General features: G+C 40.8%; 1 long non-coding RNA gene across 2 annotated transcripts in view; it reads right to left on the bottom strand.

Annotated features, from left to right (window-relative positions):
* Positions 1-16,790, bottom strand: part of LOC110261794 — a 92,305-nt gene that overhangs the window by 45,137 nt on the left and 30,378 nt on the right. Inside the window, exons 3-4 of one of the 2 annotated variants that reach the window (XR_002346336.1) lie at positions 13,113-13,235; positions 10,536-10,610 (exon numbers count right to left, since the gene is read on the bottom strand). This is a non-coding gene — a long non-coding RNA (uncharacterized LOC110261794). The remainder of the gene's footprint in view (positions 1-10,535; positions 10,611-13,112; positions 13,236-16,790) is intronic. The other variant, XR_002346337.1, reaches the window with a different exon arrangement.

Below are 16,790 nucleotides of genomic sequence, written 5' to 3'. Positions count from 1 at the left end.
CCCGTCGTGGCGCAATGGTTAACGAATCCGACTAGGAACCATGAGGTTGAGGGTTCGGTCCCTGACCTTGCTCAGTGGGTTAACGATCCCGCGTTGCCGTGAGCTGTGGTGTAGGTTGCAGACGCGGCTCGGATCCCGAGTTGCTGTGGCTCTGGCGTAGGCCGATGGCTACAGCTCCGATTAGACCCCTAGCCTGGGAACCTCCATATGCCGTGGGAGCGGCCCAAGAAATAGCAAAAAGACAAAAAAAAAAGCTTAAGAGTGCATGACACTAGGCAATAACTGTAGTAATAACTGACTTAACTATTATATTTAGTATTGTTCTTATTACTGTTATTTATTTTTTGTCTTTTGGGGGCTGCACCCACAGCACATGGCAGTAATCTTTCTCAGATAATGACTTCAAAGGCTTGCAGTGCGTTGGTGGCAACACTGTAAGTCCATTAGGGAGTCACCAATGATTTAGGCTGGACCTCATGGCATGACAGGAGTCAGAGTCAAGTCCCTGCGTCCATCAGTGGTCATCCAACTGGCATGAGATGAATCTGTGCCTGAATGTCAATTTCCCAATCTAGAATGAGTCATCATTTACCGCCAAATTGAATAACCTATGTGCTTGGCTCAATCCATCTTCCCTTCTTCTGTCGGGAAGCCCAATTAAGACTCTACGGCTGGTTTAGGAACACAGGGCGCTGAGTCATCTCTAGGCCATTTCCGTGGAATGGCGGCGGCTCACCGAATTCTCTGCCTGTACTTGGCACACATCACAGCACTTTCTGCATTCCAGGGAACTTTAGTTTACGCTGGAACAGAAGCAATGAAACTTTCCTTCCTCTCCAACTCCTCATTCCTAGAGGTCTTTTAGAACCACCCCTTTGAAGCCCATTTGCCCTGGCAATTCCTCATTGCCTGTCTCGCACACATGTTCTCTCCAATAGGCTATCATTTCTCATATACTCTGAATTTTCGCTTGCTCGTAACAATTAACAGGGCACTTGAATTTCAGCATGGAAAATGACTCAAAATCACACTCTGAAGTCCTATGATATGAAAACCTCAATATGGACAAATGAAGAGAGTTTTCTTCTCTTCAAAAAGAAGTGTCTCTTTCTGACATCTCCTGACTCAGAGCATCCTTGGGTTGCCATCTGAGTTTTTGACTTATCACCCTCTATTCTCTCTCTATCATCCTTAGTATCAACTACCATTTTCCTGGTAAACTCAGAAGTGCCATTTACCAGATAATTTTGGTCAATAAAATGTCAGGTAGACTAGAAGTACTGTATCTTTTAAACTAGCAGTCAATAAAATAAAATCCTCTGAGCCAGACCAGAAAAGCATTTACTGAAGAAGCAGATCTATGAAAGTAAAGAGGGGAAATGTGTCCTTCTCACCATAACTTGGGTCTGTTTATTATTCCATTTACATCAATTTCAGCAAACAAATATCATAAAGACTGTGCTCCCCTTTAAAAAAAAAATGCCTTGTTCTAAATGATTTTTTTCCAAAAAGGATATAGCCAAACTTGTGACTTTAATAACAATATTTGTGTCATAAAGTGTTTTGTTTTTGGTTAAAACATTACCACACTTGAGAATTGATTGAACAATGAGTTGAAAGTCACAAAAATATTGTGATGAGCTCATTTCAACAGAGACAGACATGCAACCCCACTGGTTGTCAAAAGTTTTCAGAGACAGTTTCTCTGGAGTAAGCAGGGTCCTGCAGTCTATATTCTCCGGTCTTCCCAAAAGAGCATTTTACACATCATGGGAGGAAGGAAGGGGTCTTGTGTAAACACCATTTGGAATTATCAAGCTCTTGATCGCTTGCCGATCTCAGTGGGAAGTCAGAACGGCAATGGGCTCAGACAGAAATCACTAGTGCCAAGTACATTTTTTAAAAGATTTGGATTAATAGGTGGCTGGAATGAAAATAAAATAAATTTTTTATTTTTAGGGCTGCACCCTCAGTATATGGATGTTCCCAGGCTAGGGGTCGAATTGGAGCTGTAACTGCCGGCCTGCACCACAGCCATAGCAACCACTGGATCCAAGCCGCATCTGCAACCTGCACCACATCTCAGGGCAATGCCGGATCCTTAACCCACTGATCAAAGCCAGGAAATGAACCTACGTCCTCGTGGATGCGAGTCAGATTCGTTTCCACTGAGCCATGATGGGAACTCCTAAAATGACCTTTATTAAAGAGGTAACATGTTTCACTCTTCTCTTTGGATCAAATAACGGGATTTTCCTAGTATTCTCAAAGCCGTTCTTGGTCTTCCCTTATCATAGTAAAGGAAACAGAAATGTAAATTGCACTCCTTATATCTGCCGCTTTGTTCCCAGTTCCTAAATTCCTGGTCTCAGTTTCTGAGGACACAGACGCTCAGCTAACTGCTTACTGGGGCTACAAGACATAAAGTCTATGTTCTTACTTAATTGTCACTGATGAATTAGAGAAAGCATCATAATTCTTAAGGGCAATCATAAGTTGTTTGATGACACAATGCATGTTATGTTCCTCCTATTTCCTTAAATCTAGACCATAGAATTCCAGTGAAAGCAGGGAGTTTAGATATCACATTTATTACCCCTTCCTCATTTTACTTAAATGAAGTTAAGGCTCATATAAGTGAAAAGAGATTTTGTACTTTATGACTACTTTTTTTTTTTTAGGGAAAAAACTCTCAATTTAGTGATGTGGAAGTCCAACTTTGCAAAATAACTGAAATATAAACAGGTTTTGGCTTGAAGACTATTGAAAAACAACCCTAGTGTGTGATCCTTCAGAATTTTCTTCGTGGTTACATATAGGTCTCCAGTATCTAGAGGCACTCATAAATATTTGCTGAGTGATTAAAGAAATGAAAGCATGTATTTTACATAGTATCACAAATAAGTTCATGGATAATGGTGACACATAATTTATGAAAATAATTATACACTTTGGAAGAAAAATACAAAGTCATCCATGTCCAACAAATGTAGCGGTGTACAAATGTACCTGTGAATGTTACTGAAGCCTGAAAACTGTGTACAAATGTACCTGTGAATGTTACTGAAGCCTGAAAAAAACACGAAGTGATATACGACTTAAGATTTTCTGAAATGGTATTTAAATTTATGTTCAAATGAATTGGTTTTAAGATTAAGTTCTTTCTGGGCTTAACTCTATGACCATTTATTTTTCACACCTTGCTCTATATTTTGCTCGAGAACTATGTGATGAGGGAAAATAAACATGGACAAACTTTGTTCCATGTTGCTTTTAAAGAGTATAGGAGGAATTCTTGTGCAAACACAAGTTCCTATGTTCATCTGGTATCCATCTTCACTGCCAAAGAAATAGACAGTTCTGCCTCCTAACTGAGTCTCTGCCCATTGAGACTCCCGGGAATGGTTCCTACTACAAGGGGTGTCACACATCATTTCCCCTGGGTCAGCTCAGCGCTTGAAGGAAGTAGCATGTGAATAAGAGTGTCATCTGTGGTAAACATAACTGGTACCTCTATCAGCCCAGATCACTTTTTGGTGCTGATTACGGAGGGCTGTGTAGGTAAGTGCCTTCTTCTTATCCCAGGTTCTGTTTATCTCACCTGTTCAAAGACACATCCCTAGCCAGCTCTCCTCCCAATTCAGATGCTAATCTAGGATGAAAAATAAAATGAGCCTTACTTAAAATGAGCTGCAGCTAAGGAGGCTTGTTAAACAAAGCAAGAAGCACTTCGAAAAAATTAATAATTGGTAGAGAGGAAAGAAATGTTTAGTTTCTGGGTTTTTTTTTTTTTTTTTTTTTTTTTTTTGTCTCCTTGGCATAAGGCTGTCTATGTAATAAGGATGAAATGGGCTTTCGAGGGTAAGGACCCAACAATGCTTGAGAGGCTGGCTGGGGGAACAGCCTCCAAGGCAGAGCCATTCAACTGCCTTCCGTCATTTCCTATTTTTAATATTAAAGGAATATGGAGAGAAACAGGACAGAACACAGCGTTCTGGGAAACCAGTAATCAAATGGCCTAAAGCTAATGTTTACTTTTTGGAATGTTTTACGAAGGCAATACTTGGAGATGTAGAAAAGAGAGCGAGCACCTAATAATAGCCTTTCAGTGGCGGAAATAGGAAAGCAGCACAGACATGATAATTGAATTTGGTTTGGATGGTCAAAATCTGTGTGATCCTACAGCTGTATTTTCTAAACCATCGGCTTGACTTTTAATACATGTTCTACATTTTGTTTCCTTTGCCCATTGCTGCATTTGAAAATGGCTAATTACCTTATAAGCCTGTTCAATTTTCCTTTGCAGCTATGTTTTTTCTTTCCCTCTTACAAATGAAGACAGTTTGCCTTTATTACTCTCAGTCCTCAGTTCTCTTACCTAGCCCTCAAAGCAGGTCAACAGGGGATTTGGGTCAAAGCAGACCCTGAAATTATTTTCATGGGAAAAATATGAGAGAAAAATCAATAAGTCCAGCTCCATCCTCCAGAAACACAGATTGATGCCTCCTTGCACTTTGCCCTACATAATGCAACCTGGTGAATATGGCAGGCAAAAAAAAAAAAAAAAAAAAAGAATTAAAAAAAAAAGAAAAAGGAGTAGGAGAGTTTTTATTGCTGCTCTTACTTCAAGATTAAGTATTACTTGAATTATGAAGCCTGGGTTCCAAAGAGTAGTATAATTCTACTTATATATTCTGAGTCCTTATTCTGTTTTGTATAAGCATTTATGTCCCTAAACCCTTTTAGGAATCTTCCAAGAGAAGAATCTCCATGTATCCCAAGAGATGTTTATTTGACCTCTGGTTGCTATAAAGAGAAGTCCCATGTCCTTGCTATAATTTAATATCACTCTCTAATGTTTATATTAGAGTGCTGTACACCTGGGAGCTCTTAGGATGACTCTGGAATTTGAACAGTAGTCATATGGACTTGCATAAACTTGTAATATTAAGAAAATAAAAGATTATAGTTGGACTGAAAAAAATTATTAGGTTATGTTTGTCTTCTTTACTCTTTGTTTCTTGGTAGCCCAGAATAATAACCATTGATATTTGAATAAAATATTCATAAAATATTTCCAAATATCTTCTCCTATTTAATCTACACAATGAATTGGAGCAATAACTCTACAGAACCCTGAGGCTCGGGTAGGGGAACTGAGTTACTCAAGGTAAAATTGATAGTAAGGGGTAGAGCTGGGACAAAGAGCCCATTCATTCATTCCTTCACTCATTTGTTCACCAATACTTATTGAGCACCTATTACATGTCAAGTACGGTGATAGGTACTAAAAATACTACAAAGTTCTGCCCACAAGAACTAGTTATCACTCAATGGGGATGGCAGATATACACTAAAACCAAACAATTATTTAACTGCAGTTGTGATATATACCATGAAGGAAAAGTATAGTGAACAAGAAGGGTATAGTACAGGAGTCCTGTATTACTCAGTTAATTGCAAGAAACAGGATCATCTCTAGCTGGCTTAAGAAGAAAAGACTTTTTAAAGGTTAATAAGTAGTTTACAGAAACTTTAAGAGGGACAAGTAAACAAGCCAGGACGAGGCCATCAGGAATTACAGCAGCCAGAAATATTAACCAATCTCCTACTGTATGGCTCTAGTGGAAATCTTACTACTGCCTCCTCTTGTTACTCATTATGAGGTTCCTACGATGTTAGAGATAGTAGAACCCTTACTAGGACCTCAACCACAAAAGGAGCAAATGTCTCTGTAGTCATGCTTGCAAGAAGAGCTAACAAACCCAGTGGCCTTCATTTGCCTTTCCCCAGCCCCCTGCCAGCATGGCTTTTCATGGCTTACTTCTTCTGCCAAATCTGTTGCTGATGCATTTAAATGACAGGACACAGACCATGAACAGATCTTGTTGCAAGAGTTTAGAAATGTACTTTTGTTTGTTTAGCTTCCTAACATTTGTAACATTTCTAACAGTACCTGATATCAAAACCAGACAAAAACACCACAAAACAAGAAAATTATAGGCTGATATCTCCAATAAATATAGTGGGAAAAATCCTCAACAAAATATTCACAAACAAAATTCAGCAATATACAAAAAGGATCATAAACCATTACCAAGTGTGATTTATTACAGGGATGCAAGGATGGTTCAATATTCACAAATCAATTAATGTGATACACCACATATGACAAAAGGAATGATAAAAATCACATTATCATCTCAATAAACACAGAAGAAGCATTTGACATAATTCAACACCCACTGATGATTAAACACTCTCATCAAAATTGGAATACAGGGAACATACCTAAACATGGTAGAAGCCCATGACAAACCCACAGCTAACATCACATTCCTTGTATTGTTCCTGATTTTAGAAGAAAGACTTTCAGATTTTCAGTGCTGAATATTGCCCCTGAGAGGTTAAACTGCCAGATGTGGGAGTCAGTCCCTTACTTTGTCTCAGCCTGCAACTAAGATAGTCGGTCAAACTAACTTTTAGAATAGCTCACTTTTTCTGAAAAGATTCTAGCAATGAATTTAGAGATTACGGATGCTATAAGATCACAACATCTATGAGGAAAAGTACAAAGACCAATAGAGCAAGACTCTGAGGACCTGGGTCACTCTCATGAGTAGAATCCACTAGTGATTTCCTACCGACTTTAGGAAGCAATAGAAATTACTTAATTGGTGCCCAAAAGTCCTTTCTGACCTCTGTTTATTGCCTTTTATACACTCTGGCTCCACTAGGTTTCCTTCAGTAATATTAATGCCTAAAGCTGTATCCTGCTCTGGAAACTTCCAAAAGGCTGTCACAAGCACATGAAATGTTTTATCTTCCATATCTTTCTTCTTTTACCTAGCTATCTCCAATGCCTCTACATCCTTCCAATGTCAGCTGATCTCAAGTCCTGGGGAAGCTAACTATAACTCTTAGACTATATTAGGGTCTTGAAGCAGTACTCTGGATAGGCTGCCTAACAAATACCACAAACCCCACCTAAAAGTCTTTTCTACCTTCAAAGTTATAATCTTATTCCCCCTTTGGAGTGTTATGGTATGTATTAATATTGAGAGAAATTTTATAGCAAAAAGGGAAATAAACATAAACAACAATAGCAAATGTGAACTTTGACTTAGTAGTTTGCACACTTGATTGAAATTGGAACTCTGTAATTCATAGAACATGTAATGATTAATATCTAAGGGACACAATTTGATAAATGCTCATCTGCTATAGGGTAACATTTTACCATAAAATCTTAGTACTAGAGGAACCTCGGGATATCACCTTGTCTTCTGGAGAGAATCACAACTTAGCCATTTTTGGCAGAAGGAAATATATCCTATTTCTAAGCATGATCAGCTTCTTCTTCTCCTTCTCCTTCTTCTTCTTCTTCTTTTTTCAAATCTTTTCGTCTTTTTTAGGGCTGCACCTGCGGCATATGGAGGTCCCCAGGCTAGGGGTCTAATCAGAGCTGTAGCCGCCGGCCTACACCAGAGCCACAGCAATGCTAGACCCGAGCTGCATCTACTACCTACACCACAGCTCACAGCAATGCCAGATCCTTAACCCACTGATGGAGGCCAGGGATCGAACCTGCAACCTCACGGTTCCTAGTTGGATTTGCTTCTGCTGCGCCATGACGGGAACTCCGAGCTCCTATTTTTATAGTTGTTTTTTGAGGGTAATATATCCCACATTTAACAATTTTCTCCTTCACAATACTTTCCCTTAGACTAAACCTAAACACTTGTTACTCTTTTCCCCCCCCCCCACCCTTAACTTCACCCACAGAGTTTGGAAATAACTCCTCACCATTTTCTGTTGTAACTCACAGCTCCTCTTAAGGAGCAGTAGATCTCTCTGGGGATGTCTTACAGGAGACCCCTCTACTCTAGCAAATACCCTTAAAACGTAGGAGTCAATGTCCAGCTGTTCTTTGTATACTGTGTCCCTGTTCCTGCTCTTGGCCTCATAATTAATGCAAGGCTGCTCATAGACCAACAGATTCTCTCTCCCTGGAAGAGAGACATACCTGAAAACAGAAGACTTGAGTCATCTTGATGTCAGGGCCTTGGAGATAAAGTTTGCGGGGTTTGCCCTTCCCCAAAATTGTTTAGTTTGGTTTGGTTACTTCAGTTTCTTTTGCATTCAACAAATTACCTCAGCCCCTTCAAGTAAATTACGTTTCAGCTAAAGTCAGTTTTTGTTACTTGCATCCCAGAGAACTTGAACGGCAATGCTGGATGAAACCCAGTATCTTATCTGCCTTCTGGCAGTGTACAGTGGCAAAATGGAGCAAGTATTAGCCAAATTCTTCAAATTTCTGGGAAAAAGTACTAGAGATTTGAGGGTCCATTCCAATTTACCATGAGATCAAGTATAAAATTGGATTCATGCCTTGGTCCTTCCCACTAGCTCATTTCAAGTTACTTATTCCTACATCTGCTTCCCTCTGGCTTCTAAGGGCCTTACAGAGGTTTTAGTTTAAATCCACCTGAGAAGAGATTTTACTTTCACTTAGCTCTCCTCTATAAGTAGAATGGTCTTATCGAGTCATTCTTCCTTGTAATACTTCTTTTCTAAGTTTCTAACCATTTCCAACTTCTCTGAAATTCTCTCCCAGGCGCTTCACACTAAACACTTTAGGAAGTGACTCAGTCCTGCAGAGATGTGTATGGAGTTCTCCAGTATGGAATCCAAGAAAGGCCTTAATTTTATCTCCACATCTGGATAGGCACATTTAACTAAACTATGCATTTTGGAATGGTTCCAAAGCACCTGAGGGTAGTTGCAGTACCTTCGAGGTTTGCAGTAATGCAAAGATTTATATGCAGCATTTACCCCATGCTGGTTCAGAGTGTTATTCTTTTTCATCATTTGATTTATATACCTGCTCAAAGATTTTTCAATTGTAGGTGAGATCTCCATTGTCAGCCTCTGAACATAAGCTGCTCAGAAGACACATCTTGTTTTCCACAGCCCTACAGTATCCAGCACAAAGCCAGGCACAGAGGTAGGCATAATGAATATCTCCAAATAGTCATTGTATTTGCAAAGGCTAAAACATGGCAGCCAAGTACCATTACCCAAGGGTCTTCATACAATGCACTATCAATCATCTCGGTGCTTTACAATTCTTTTTTTTTTTTTTTTCTTTTGAGGGCTGCACCCAGGGCATATGGAGGTTCCCAGGCTAGGGGTTGAATCAGAGCTGTAGCCACCGGCCCACGCCACAGCCAAAGCAATGCGGGATCCCAGCCACATCTGCGACCTACACCACAGCTCAAGGCAACATTGGATCTTTAACCCACTGAGCAAGGCCAGGGATCGAACCTGCAACCTCGTGGTTACTAGTCGGATTCGTTAACCACTGAGCCACGACAGGAACTCCTACAATTCTTAAAAGAAAAATATACACATTCACACATATAACTAAACTTGTTTAGAAATGACCAAAGCCTTATAAGGAGAAATTTTTTAAAAATCTAAATAAATATTGGTAAAAGTTTTTCTAAGTCCCATTGTAAAGGTCTGATTTGCCCTTCTGTCTTGGAATGTCTCTTCTTCCTTCAGCCACCTCCACAGCCAGGGAAAGTGGATTCGTGGTTTTGGCAGTGTTACCAGGTCCTGGCATTGCATCCCCCTCCGTGCCTCTCCATCCGATTCTCACCTCTGATCCTCCAACAAAATGAATAGAGGATGCCCCATAATCCTGTCAGGCAGTTCCTATTTTGAAACTTTGTGGGAAATTACTAACAGCATGTATTTTACATTTAAAGTTTGCATAAGTATTTACATGGGAAGATATTGTACAAATAGATCAAGACAAATGGTCAAGGAAATTGGGGGAAATATTCACTCTATAATATGAGTGGGGCTTAATCACAGGATGGCTTGGTTGACAGGCTTGGCCAGGAGTCTTTAGTACCATTCATGTGCCATCCATGTACCAACCTGGTTTGCCTGAGAAGCTGGGGTAGGGCCCTTGCACCCTCAACCTGCATCTCCTCTGTGCAAGGCTGATAGGGGTCAGGCTCTTTCCGGATCATTTTTCCATCTCTGCGGTCATGGTAGTGCCAGAGAGGAGTGGTGCTCAGGAGAACCACCTTTCCTATGCCTTTCCCAAAGCCCAATCTGTTCTGGATGCCCCTTTACTGTGCTCTCACAGTAAAATGTCTCTCATTGCTCTGCGCCCTAAATGGAGCTTGTGTACTTGTTGGTATTTCTGACGTGACTCTGAGCCCTTGGTAGACAGGGCGGTAAATTCTTTGTATGACTAGTGTTTGGCCTAGGTAGGTGTTTAATAATCACTTGTTGAATGTTGGCCTTTTCAGTTATACTTGGCTGGCTCCATCATTTAGCTTTATGTATTACCGGGTATTGGATTATTTCCTGTGCCACTCGATAAAGAGAAAATATCCTCACATGCTATGTATGCCTCAGAACCGCTGCTCTCTTTATCCTTAAGAGTCACTAGGAACTAATCTGCAGAAAGAGAGATCAGACTATGAGTAACAAGCATCCCAGATGGTGGCTCATACCTGAAAGCTGTTCTTTCATGGTCCATTAGACTCTGACCTTGAACTGGTGGCATCTCTTTGATATTAAGGGTAGAGCTGAAAAAAAAAAAAAAAAGGAAAAGGAAACTCACTAAGGATTCCTACAGAAGTGATGTAATCGAGACAGCCCTGAACTCTCAACTTAACCATTTTTTAAAAGCCATTTTATTTGGAATGTTTGCTATGTGGTAGGCAAACAGGTTAATCACATTGTAATCACTGTCTCATTTAATCCTAATAAACCCCTGAAATTATCATTCTCATTCTTCTATAGATAAAGAAACTGTCGCTGGGGAAGAGTAAAAAATGTTTTCTAAGTTGTCCCAGTATTTTATTTTTATCCTAGAGCTAGGATATAGATGTAAGAATGAATTCCAACACACATACTTTAACTCTTGATCAATGAACTATTTATGGCAAAGAAAGTTAACTTAAAAGCTATGTGATGTTGGTCAGGCATTTTAACCCTTCTGAGCCTTGGTTTACTGGAAAGAAATTTAGAAATGGCAGGGAGTTCCCACTGTAGTTCAGCAGGTTAAGAGCCCAATTAGTATCCATGAGGATATGGGTTCAATACCTGGTCTTGCTCAGTGGGTTAAGGATCTAGCATTGCTGCAAGCTGCAATGTAGATTACTGATGTAGCATCTGACATTGCTGTGGCGGTGGCATAGGCTGGCAGATGCAGCTCCAATTCGACCCCTAGCCTGGAACTTTCATATGCCACATATGCAACCCTAAAAAAAAAACAAAAAAGAGAAGAAAAGAAAAGAGGAGTAATGTCTATCTCATAGGATTATTATGAGGCTTAAATGAAATGATAATACATGAAGGCAGAAGGATGATCCTGGCACATGAAAGGCATTAAATAAAAAAATTTTTTCCTCCTCCTTGGGGCTAAACATGCTATAGGCACTCAGAAAACTGAGTGATAAATATGCTGATAGGGAGACAGATAGGTGGCATGATGATCCTGGTCCCTATGGAGCTGGTCTGGGCATGGAGATGGCTTTTCCTGACACTCAGGGCAGGGGTTTTATGTATATACACAGGTAGGTTAGAGGGTCTATAGCCTTCTCAGGAGTGATTTGATGACGTACTATGACTATATAGCCATTGCTCCACACCTGCCTTCCTCAGTCATAAAACTGCCTTTAGGGTAGAATGGATTTGTATATGTAACTAAATGCATGTTCGTGTGTGTGTGTGTGGGGGGGGGAGAGAGAGAGAGAGAGAGAGACAGACAGACAGACAGACAGTATTCCATCATTATCACCAAGATTCCCTCACTGGGGACATGCGATAGCTGTGAATCCACTTAACTCATTACTACCTTCTGCTAGACATGAATTCTGCATAATTTTTAAAAATTTATTCAAGTTCAAACAGAAGAATCCTGATTTCACTTTCATCTTCACCTAGGGACCATGAATGAGTAGACACGGCAAGTTAACCCAATGTTTTGCTCAGTGCTGTGTTGCCCAGCACATAGCAGCACCCAGTGCATATTTGTGTAATGAATATGAGGGTCAGAGTAATAGCCTAGCCCATTTTCCACACTGTCATTGGAATTACCTTTTGAGAACACACCTACCACTGACACATTTCCAGGCTCATGTCTTAATTACTAGTAGTTTCCACAGAAGCCCACATGCTATTGTGACTACAGACCTCTGCATATGTTGTTCTTTCTTCCTCAGTTGCCCTCACCAGTATTCACTTAACAAACTCATGAGGTCATGTGCAACCTCATTTGTGAAACTTCTCCAGTTCTTCCCTGGTAGAAAAGGAATTCTTATTTCTTCTGTTCCGGAGGCAGAGGTATCTGCCTCTGTTCTAGTACTTGGTTCTCTTATTGATGATGCTGTGATTGTCTTATGTTGGTTTCTTCCACTTGACCATCACCTCCTAGAGGCAGGGAACCTCCTTGTTTTTTCATTCTTTAGGGTAATATATACAAACACTTACAGAAACTGTTTGTTGAATGACTAAATGAAAAAGAGATAGATTCAAAGACTCAATGAATTCAACCAAAAGCGTGAAAGATAGGGACTATGGTCTAGGAGAAATACAGAACAAATTAGATAAGCCAAGTGACCACATATATTGATATTCTTTGTTCACAGGCTCCGATGAAAAGAACACATATTCTGAAGAAGAATTCCTCTTTGCTCTATTCATAAAAATGCCAAACAAATAACTCATGGTTTAGAAAAGCTAATTATAGGCCAGTCACAAAAACAGTCATGGTCTTATAATTCAGACTCACTCTAAAGAGGAGACAGACGGGGAAGGAAATTAAGCCTTGACCCTCTCTCTACTTCTCAGGGGAAAAAAAAGACTGAAATGTTAGTAAATACAGAGGATCTGAGAAGACAGGCAAATAGGTTAAATGAAGGAATCAATGATTACTTAGAATTTTCTGAGCAATGATTAGACAAATGACTGTAATGTTTAAAGCTGTGTGAAATGCACAGTACCTGATGCTACATCCATTTATCTCCTCCCTCATTCCAGATTCTCTAACTCAGAGTGGTGCTAGTTTCTGGAGAGGCCAATACCTGTGGTGAACATGGGCCGACTCAAGTCTTTAGAGCCTTGGAAGCTGCTGTGGTTTGTTCACGTTGTCTCAGAAATCCAGGCTTAAGGGTGGTTCCTCAGTCCCCAGGTAGGACCCTCCAGGACTAAAGGAAGACAAATGGTAGACCAGATGTCCAGACATTTGTGCACACAGGCTGGGTATGGGATTGACCAAGCCTTCACATGGACTCATATCAAAGGCAAATTCTGAAAGGCAGCTCAAAGCTGAGCAGATCCTAGTTTGTCCATATGTCTTTGAGATGTGACTCTGCCTCAGCTTTCTGGCAGTTTGCCCAGCTCGCTGAGGGAAACTCAGTTGGCCAGAGTTCACCTGGGTTTATCAGTTCCCCAGGGGAATCTGTTTTCTCTGTGTGCTTCCTTTGTTATTCTGCGGGAACTGGGTCAGCTTTTCAAGAGTGGAAATGTCAGAGGAATAAAGAGGCTCCCTTGAAAAGATCTTTTCCACCACAGAAAGGAAGCATCTCAGCATATCCCTTAAATAACAACATACAGCGTGACAGCCTTGCTTCCGACCCAAAGAAAGAAAAGGGGCCGAGAACACTGGGTAACATTTATACACACCCTTTGCTTGGGAGACAGCTGGGCTGGGGCTGTGTCATCCCAAACACTGAATTAAAGGAACGGAAACATCAACTCTGTGGAATCTTTTGGATGGCAAACTAGGCTAGAAAGCAGACAAAGGAAGGCTTTCAGCAAAGGCCTGATTTTTTTTTAATATTGTAGCACACTTGGAACGTATGGCTGCTGCCTCAAGAAGCAGGAATCTGTGACTTCTGGGGAGAAGCCCCATCCCAGCACAAAAAGAAGGTCACGACAGAGGGCAGTGCGCTGTGGCTGCACCAGTCCATTCAGTTGTTCTAGAAAGATGCCACCACTGGTGAAATATTCGCTGGGCTGCTAGGAAGATAAATATTGCAATAGTCTGGCTGAAAGAATCCTAGGAGACACTGACCACGAGTCTATCTGTATTGTGGGAATGGGCATAAGTAGAGGTGATTATTGTTACGAAATGAGGAGCGGGCACGTGGTGGTGTTGCCTGTAAATGTCTCAACCAGGGCTCATTTTTCCTATTATGAACGCTGATATGCCACGAAATGCAATGTAAGCCAGTTTGCTCCATGAAAAGCCCCTGTGTGTTGGGATTCTTCCAAAGCTTTGGCAGCAGGGGCTGTGCTCACAAATAACCACTGTCTACCTCCCATGTCTGTGTCAATACATTGGATATAAAACAAACACCAAGATTGCATAGACAGAGCAAACGATGGGAATCTAAGGAATCTTAACTCCAACTAAATTCTCTGGATAAAAGGGAATTATAGGAGGACACACCAAATTCTGGTTGCACCAGGGAGGCAGATCTGAGATGTCTGTTACAGAACTTTGCCCTCTGAGCTCTTACATCCTCATAGTAGCACCTCTTTTCAATACACCCTCATCATTGTCCATGCTTAATCCACGTCTTTTTAATCATGCATGACATGCTACTATTTTCAAAAGCTAAACATCGCAGCATCAAAGGAGTATTTCTAGATTCATGTAAGAAATAGCTGAGAAGTTTTTAAAAGTAAAGAGTCTGGGCTACAGCTTCAAAATGGTGTAGAATCTGCATATTTCAGATATTTGGGGACTTTTCTGCTGAGCAGCAGGGATGTGTTAGAAACATATCAGATCCCGAGACAATGTGAACAGGGCAGAAGTCGTGGTGGTTAGTGACACGGTTCTTAAAAGAGTTCCGTGAGATTCTGATATGGCCTCTTCTCTTGCAATCTCTCCTCCATTTGAGAAGCACTGACATTTTGCTTGGACTAAAAATGCCTTGGATTGAGAGTTCCCATGGTGGCTCAGTGGTAACAAACCTGACTAGTATCCATGAGGATGCAGGTTTGATTCCTGGCCTCACTCAGTGGGTTATGGATCTGGCATTATCATGAGCTGTGGTGTGGGTTGCAGATACAGCTCGGATCCTGTGTTGCTGTTCCTGTGCTGTAGGCTGGCAGCTATAGCTCCTATCCGACCACTAGCCTGGATCTTCCATGTGCCATGGGTGCAGCCCTAAAAAGACGAAAAAAAGCAAGTCCCTGCGGCCTTGAGTACATCACTTATTGGCCTGGATGTCCCTGTTTGTAAAATAAGAGCATCTGGTCAGTTCAGTGGTTGCCAACTGTCACTGTGCCTCAGCATCCCCACAGAGTCTTTATAACACACCAGTGCCTGCCCTCCCCATGCCCGTGGCATTTTGCCCCACGTGGGCTTTGGCTATTTATTTTACTTTAATGATTTTTATTTTTTCCATTATAGTTGAGTTACAGTGTTTTGTCAATTTCTACTGTAAAGTGACCCAGTCATATATATATAGTTTTTGGGTTGAGTCCTTAGGGTTTTCTAAATACAGTATCATGTCATCGGATAGAATGACAATTTTACCTCTTCTCTTCCAGTTTGGATATCTTTTATTTCTTTTGTTTGTCTGATTGCTGTGGCAAAGACTTCCAATACTTATGTTTAATAGAAGGGGTGGGAATGGGCATCCTTGTCTTGTTCCAGATTTTAGTGGGAAGGCTTTCAGCTTTCCTCATTGAATATTATATTTGCTTTGGATTTGTCACAAATGGCTTTTATTGTGTTAAGGTGTGCTTCTTCTATACCCACTTTAGTAAGAGTTTTTATCATGAATGGATGTTGGATTTTGTCAAATGCTTTTTCTGCATCTACTGAGAGGATCGTGAGGCTCTTGACTTTTCTTTTGTTAATGTGGTGTATGATGTTGATTGATTTGTGTGTGCTGAACCATCCTTGTGAACTTGAGATGAATCCCACTTGGTCATGGTGTATGATGTTTTTTATATGTTGTTGGATTTGGTTGTCTAAAATTTTGTTGAGAATTTTTTTTTTTTTTTGGCCATTTCTTGGGCCACTCCCACTGCATAAGGAGTTTCCCAGGCTAGGGGTCAAATTGGAGCTGTAGCCGCCAGCCTACGCCAAAGCCACAGCCACACGGGATCTGAGCCGCATCTGCGACCTACACCACAGCTCTCGGCAACAGCGGATCCTTAACCCATTGAGCAAGGCCAGGGATTGCACCCATAACCTCATGGTTCCTAGTCGGATTCGTTAACCACTGAGCCACGATGGGAACTCCTGTTGAGAATTTTTTGCATCTATATTCATCAAAGATATTGGCCTCTAATTTTCTTTTTTGGTAGTATCTTTGGTTTTGGTATTAGGGTGATGGTGGCTTCACAGAATGTCTCTGGGAGTGTTCCTTCTTCTTCAACCTGTTGGAAAAGTTTAAAAAGGATGGATATAAGTTCTTCTTTGTATGTTTGGTAGAATTTGCCTGTGAAGCCATCCCGTCCTGAATTTTTTTGTTTGCAGGGATTGTTTTTATTACATATTCAATTTCATTTCTAGTGATTGGCTGTTGATCTATTTCTTCTTGATTCAGTTTTGGTGGGCTGCAAGTCTCCAGAAAGTTGTCCTTTTCTTCTAAGTTGTCAAATTTGTTGGCATATAATTGTTCATAGTATTCTAGGCTTTGCGTATTTAAAGCTCCCTGGGTAATGCTGCTGTGGGCACTGCTCTGATGCTCACTGCTCATCTGGAACCCTCCACCAATAATTAGCAGCCCTCTGTTCAA

Source organism: Sus scrofa, chromosome 7 (genome assembly GCF_000003025.6).
Source record: "Sus scrofa isolate TJ Tabasco breed Duroc chromosome 7, Sscrofa11.1, whole genome shotgun sequence".
Lineage (NCBI taxonomy): Eukaryota > Metazoa > Chordata > Mammalia > Artiodactyla > Suidae > Sus > Sus scrofa.
Note: the sequence above shows the minus strand (reverse complement) of the source record. Positions and strands in the feature narration are given on the sequence as shown.